At 36.0% G+C, this 6,947-nt stretch overlaps 1 long non-coding RNA gene across 1 annotated transcript; it reads left to right on the top strand.

Annotated features, from left to right (window-relative positions):
• Positions 1-5,122: 5,122 nt before the first annotated feature.
• Positions 5,123-6,426, top strand: LOC131523429 (uncharacterized). Its single transcript, XR_009266774.1, has 4 exons — positions 5,123-5,192; positions 5,294-5,373; positions 5,605-5,700; positions 6,081-6,426. It is a non-coding gene; the product is annotated as an uncharacterized LOC131523429 (long non-coding RNA).
• The last annotated feature ends 521 nt before the right edge of the window (positions 6,427-6,947 follow it).

The raw sequence follows: 6,947 nt of genomic DNA, 5'->3' as shown, positions 1-6,947 counted from the left end.
GGGTAATTGTGAGAAAAATAAAATGATGTTGCAATAGTTAATGCTAAGGAAATGTTCACCAAGGATTTTCTTAATTTAAGGGGTTTGATGCAACCAGCTGCACGCCCTCTGGAAGCATTGATAGGGGTGTAATGGTACACGAACAAGACGGTTTGGTATATACCTCGGTTTAGATGTCATGGCTCGATATGGTTTTGGTACAGCAGGAGGAAAAAAAAAAATATATATATATATATAGCTTTTTGTTTATTTTTTTTATTAAACAACGGTTGACTTGAACAAATTGCTCTTTCTTTAAGTAAATTCATTTATAATTGAATAAAAATCAGCTTCTGCTCTAAACTATAGGGAGCCCTTTTACATTACTATAAGGTTACAATTAACAACAGAGCCCAAACTTAAATTCAGTTACTATTTATTTTTAACTATAATAATCAACACTCAAAAAAAAAAAAATAAATAAATAAAGTATGCAAACACGTAAATTGTTTTTAAATTAACTTCTAAATTATACAATTTCTATTTGTTGTTGAAATATAATGATTTATAGAGTGGCTGTCATAACTTCTTTCATAAAAGATGTATTTAAACATACATTAAACAATTAAGACATCACTAACAGGTAAAGTAAATATAATGAGTATATAATCTAATACTTCTCAAAATGCTCTTCTCAAGACTTAATTTCTCTAGCTGTAGACACCGATAACTTGCCTGAGGTAAATAAAATGCTACCTGAGATTTTGTTTACATGCTGTTTAATGATGTCTTTCTACAGTTGAAACACTAATTGTGCGATTACGTTAGGGGTGAGATGTTCATTCATGTATATTTCACGTTAAAACTAGTAATAAAGAGGAAGGGATGATCGCTCTCACTCGCGCTCTGTGCTGCTATTAGAACTGAGACGTTTATACAGCAATCTGTTGTGTCATGTCAAAGAGCACCAAAACGGCATTTATTGTCTGAATTCCCTGAGAAAAAATGGAACGATTTGGTCGGTACACATGCGTACTGAACCAAAAGACCGGTACCGGTATGAATTTTCGGTATGAATACGTGTACCGTTACACCCTTAATAGACCATGTATAAAACCCTAGACTAAAGAGCTATAGCCAAAGGTTTTGAAGTATTTAGTTCTGAGGTAATACATACATCAAGGTTGTCAGGTGTCCAGTAAAGTTAGAGGTCAAAAAACAAAAACAAAAAAATTCCATTTGCGAATTTGTAATCAGCTTTTAAATAGCTGAAAAGTCTTTTCTCTGGAAACTGATTATACAGCCTGACTGCAGAGCCTTGTATTGGTCAAAGTTCCCGTAATGGAACAGACAGTGTGTACATGTGTTTTTGTCCACTCAAGGCACGTAACAAGGCACCCAACAATTTGTCACTGAAGTGGTGCTGGCACAGTGTCAAGTTCAGTATGCCGCTCCACCAGGGCTTTGTGGTTTACAATATGTGTCATAACCTGCTGTCTCAGTTCTCATGTTCGTATAATATATATGAGGGATGTGGAAAAGGCTAAACTGTTTTGGCTTGCTGTCTGCAACTTAGGAACTCAAGTGTGACACTCAACTCCATGCATCTCAAAGATACCCTACTAAACCTAATTATGAAACTAAAGGAGAAGAGGCTGGATGCCTCAGGAATTTTAAAGAGATGGAGGCATGTAGCAATTTGTACAATTTAAGAAAGGTGATCAGCAGAATTTTATAAGGAGACTTTTGATAATTGTCACAATATCTAAATTATTACCTTATATACAATGATAAGGTTTTGAATCAAAAGTCAAATTACAGAAATGTTTATTTTCTTGAACACTTTTTCCATATTCCATTGATCATTTGAAAAGATTGTCCTTTCTCTGATTGACACTGCTGACTTGGTACAGCTAATGTCTTGCCACAAACAAAGCAATGCATTGATAGTGTGACAAAGACACTTTTTCAGGTGAATCAACCTATGAATGACTTACACTATACTTTCACAACAGTGTGCATTAAAGGCAATGCACCTTAGTTGTTTGGAGTGTGTGTGTGTGTGGGGGGTCAATAATAGTGATTTTTTTTTTTTTTTGTATCCAGGACTTCAAGTGTGTATTTACAGAAAGTCACTTTCAGAAATAAATGTACCCTGAGAAACATTTACTGGACTAAAAATTGTGACAACTAGTCCTAGTCTCGCTTATACAACTGCAGAAGTTTGTAACTTCATTTCACAAGTTCACACCTTCATTAAATCTATAATGAGAAATGAGGAAAAGGGTAAACAGGTTTGGGTCTCTGTGCAGAATGGAGTTTCAAGCATGAGACTGTTCTCTAGTTTAAAGTTTCTCCCAAAAGAATGTTTGATTGTATTATTGAAAGACTGCAATGCAATGCTTACACAGAGCACCAAATATTATGTTCTGTAAAAAGTATCAAATACCTTACAAATAGCATTACGGGAAATAAGCATTGATCACTTATACAGTACTTTGGCACTACAGTAAACCAGATAATAAGAATGTGACACATTGTGCTACAGAAATAATATACTGAAAAAAAAAAAAAAAGATCCATTAAAACCTAATTATTTAAAAACACTAAAATGATGCACAATAACAATAAGCAGGAAGAAAAAAAAGGTAGAAACATATAATTGTAGATAATTTTGTGGATTATATTTGCAGTATTGTTGTTTAGTAGTGCTGTTGTTTCACAAACTGGGCTGGTCAAAGGTGTATCCATGTATCCATTAAAAACAAAATTTAACAATTGATTGCTCTAACTATCCATAAGTAGGTTTGCAGAATACCAAAAAAATAAAAAATAAAAAATAATAATAATAATAAAAAAAAAAAATTAAAACAAACACAACTCCAAGGTCAGCTTATAAACCAATAGTAATATCATGATTTAGTCTATAATATAGAGTCTTTTGCTGGAAATCAGTGACTGAACAAAAGCAACAACATCTATAGACATTGAAGGTAATCTTTTGTATCTTTTGGGCATACACCATTTAAAGTCATTCAAATACATGTTAAAGTGTGTCATTGTAGCAGTGTTATATTGCTTTTAGTATACCACCAAAATAGAGCCTGTGATGGAATTAGGTACCAAGAAAGGAGGGATTGTGTGAGAGCATTGTCAATATAAAAGGGCACTTATCTATTTACCTCCAGCACATCCATGTAGTAACGTCATAGTTTTACATTAAGAATAATATTCATGAATGTGTGATTGTCACGGATCAGTCAGGCCCTTCCCTCCACCAATCACAACGATCCACATCACCCGAATTCTAATCACGCTCACCTGCACCTCATCACCACAGTCATCAACTCCAGCATGAAAGTACACACCACAGTTCACCTGTTGTCTGATCTCGTAACCACTACGTGGATTCTACAGCCAAGACCAACTTGTTGAGTATATACCTTTCAAGATACTTACCCTTTATGCCTTACCTCCTGTCTCTGCTCCTTGTGTCCTCTCCTCCCAGATCGTCCGTCTCCAAGTTCCGTGTGCATCCCGTGGATTCCCTCGTCTCGTCCTCCCCGCAAGTCTGTGGATATCAAGATTGTTAATATCATCTTCACCGCTCATCAGAGCTCACTTCAGATCTCTCCTACTCGCCTCAAATTGAAAGACCATTGTTCCATTGCCTCAACCTGTTCAATAAACGCTCCCATACCATCACTCACCTCTGCGTCCGACTTTGTTACAGTGATACTGTTGTCATAAAGAGCTCTTTGATTTTAGCTTTGTGCGGGTGTGCGTCTGTGTAAATAATCCTCAACCTTCAAACCAAAAATACACTATATATCCAATTAAACATCAGATTTCCAAGCAGCAGCTGGTCTAGTTTTAGAAATGCAATATGAGCTGTCAATCTAGTCTGCATAGCTTAACTGAGATTGCCTCGATTTTTGCTGATGGGAGCTGTGACCTTGTGCTTTTTTTTTTTTTTTTTGTGGAGTCACATTAATATAACTGCATTATGCAGATCCATTGCATTAACACAAGCTGCAAATTAGTTGTTTTTTGAAAGTTCAGGGTTCTTTTTTTTTAGCTTTAGTCAGAAATTTCATTCAAACTATCTCATAATTGAGACCTGAAATACATAAGCATGCAAGCTAAAGCATGCAAGCCTTGATAAGCTAAAGGGGGGGGGGGGAGGGGGTGCACAGAGACTGTGCATTGAAGTATTTTTACACACTCCGGTTTCAACAGTGCTTGCTGTTTCTTTTTCCCTGTCAGACGAGATGGAGGTATAAAAAAATAGCATGTTGTTTGTCAGACTAGCAGGTCCAGTTCATTCTGGGTGCGCCCTGACCTTTTCAAATGTGATTTCCAAGAGCCTTTCATTCCTGATGGGCCTTCTCCAGAGGAGTGTGGCCAGTGGCAGTCCTCCTCAAAAGGAAAGGTCAATTCTTCAGAACATCTTGAGCCACAGATACATAGGAGTTGTTTTCCATGTGGCAGAGAGAAGGAGAAGCAAACAAAGGTGGTGAATAATATTGCAACTGACGTAAAGGAAATGACGACAGGTGGACAAAGCCTATTAAAACTGGATTGTCAGGAGTGGCTGGAAAAGGTGAGAGACATTATTGGTGATCTAGGCCAGAAAACTCCAGAATCCTGATTCTCATTTTCATGTTTCAAACCTGTATATGACATTTAAGTACTAAGCATTTTCTGATTCTATTATCAGAATATTAATCACATGCAGTTTTACTGTTCCACTTTATATTAGATGTCTTTAACTACCATGCACTTACATTATAAAATTGGGCATTTGGTTCAGCATACTTGTGTTCATACAGTACATTTTGTTCTGCAAAACGCTTGCTGATACAGAGTGCTTTTGTAGGCCAAAACCTGGAAACAAGTTAGCATTTTAGCACTTCTGGTTCCATCCTCATGAAGTCAATAGGTTTAGTGAATGGGTCTTTGGTTAAATGTCTGAAGTAAGGTTTTTGGTTACACTGTAAAAAAGCCAACTTTCAAAAAGTCCTCCTAATAAACATAAAACAGTAAAATGAACTATGATATTTTCATTGGAAGTGTTCATGCATTATACTAAGTTGATTCAACAAATTCGTTGCTTAAATGTTAAAAACATGCATTGTCGACATGGTTGTCGATGCTAACGTGAAGGACGAGTGGCGTCGTGCTTGATCGATCCAGCTTTTCTATAAAATTAAGTAAGTACTTTTTTTTATTTTTCATAATCGACTGTATTTTATTTGCCATGTATAATTAATGTTTTGCTCTTCTCAAACTGACGGCCTAATCTATTTCGCAGCGTGTTTCTGATGTTGTGCACATTGAGTTCTTTTCAAAGCTGACGTGCCAGATAAATCCAGCTTTTCTATAAAATCACTGGTACGTAGTTATCATGTTTTATAATCGACTGTATTTTATTTATCATGTAAAAAATGCATTGACCGTGTAGACATCTTCCTATATTATATGGGTTTGGATTAACGTGGGTTAGAGTAAAAGATGACAGAATCATTTTTGGGTGTACTGTACCTTCACCTCCTAAAGCAGAAAGAACAAATGCAGATTTTATAAACAAAATATATGTTTGTTTGTTTTTGTTTTGTTTTTAAGGTGAGTGACATTACCAAACATCGTAAAACAACGGCTCTTGAGGGATTGCTACTTTTCCTGCTTGAGAAGTCAGCAAATTTGCTCAAGATATGCCTGGTAAATTACCATTTTCATACCCTATTTCCAAATCCATTTGTAAACTATATATATTTTACATGTATTCAGTTTATTTACACAACAAACAATAATAATAATAATAATAGGACGAGACAGAGTTCAGAGCAGGTTCATCGGGCAAATTCCCAATGGAAGGGCAGGCACGTGCCCTGCTCACCCAAAAGTCCCCACTCCAAGGACTCTACCTTTTGAAGGGAGTAGGACATAGGGATTATCACTTCCATTTGGAATTTGCCCAGTGAACCATTCTGTACGAATACACGCATCGTTGCACCTCTAAATAATAATAGTAATTATTATTATTATTATGTAAATTTACACTTCCATTAATACCTACCTCCCATCCATTATTCTCCCAGGATACGAATTCTGTGAACTGCTGCACCAAAGGTGTAAAGATTGGAATTCTGACTGTGGAGGAAGATGATGTTGCCGGTGTTACATCGCAGCCCACTGTTATCAACATGGCCATAATCTTGGAGGAGGCCATTGTGCTTGAGGACATTAAAGATCTTCCATCTGCATTTGCATATTTGTTTGGCCTCTTATATGCATTTAACATGGAATATCTGAAAGAATTGAAGTACACTTTTGAAGTCATCATGGATCTAGGTGGTACCTGCTCAGCTAGAGTGCAGTCATTGAAATCCAAACTTTGCTAAATGGATGAAGCCACTTAAATGACGTTCTTGCGTTGGCTTTTTTAATACTTTTATACTTAATGACTACAAAAACACCTGTTTTCATTCAGTGTGCTAATTACTGCTAAGGTTTTTGTTTATTTGTTTGTTTGATTGTTTCAGCCTTTGCCTTAAAGGAAAATTCACCCAAAAATGAAAGTTCATTATTTACTCACTCTCATGTTGTTCCAGACCTGTGATTTTCTTTCTTTTCTTGAACACAGAAGAAGATATTGTGAAGAAAGCTGACAACTAAAGGGTTGACTGTCATAATATTTTAATCCTATGGCAGCCAGTCAGTGACTACCTTCAACTGATCGGTTATCAGCATTCTTCACAATATCATCTTCTGTGATCAAAAGAAGAAAGAAAGTCAGGTTTAGAAAACTCCAGTTGTAAATTACAGTAAATGATGAAAAACTTTCATTTTGGGTGAACGATCTCTTCAGGCTGGAGTTTCTCCTAGTGTTTTTTTTTTTTTTTCCTGGACAAAGTAATTGTATTTTATTTCTGTGTAGACACTCTACTTCCAAAGATCTGGGTCAA

Source organism: Onychostoma macrolepis, chromosome 17, assembly GCF_012432095.1.
Source record: "Onychostoma macrolepis isolate SWU-2019 chromosome 17, ASM1243209v1, whole genome shotgun sequence".
Taxonomy (NCBI): domain Eukaryota; kingdom Metazoa; phylum Chordata; class Actinopteri; order Cypriniformes; family Cyprinidae; genus Onychostoma; species Onychostoma macrolepis.
This window is presented reverse-complemented; position numbering and strand designations above follow the sequence as displayed.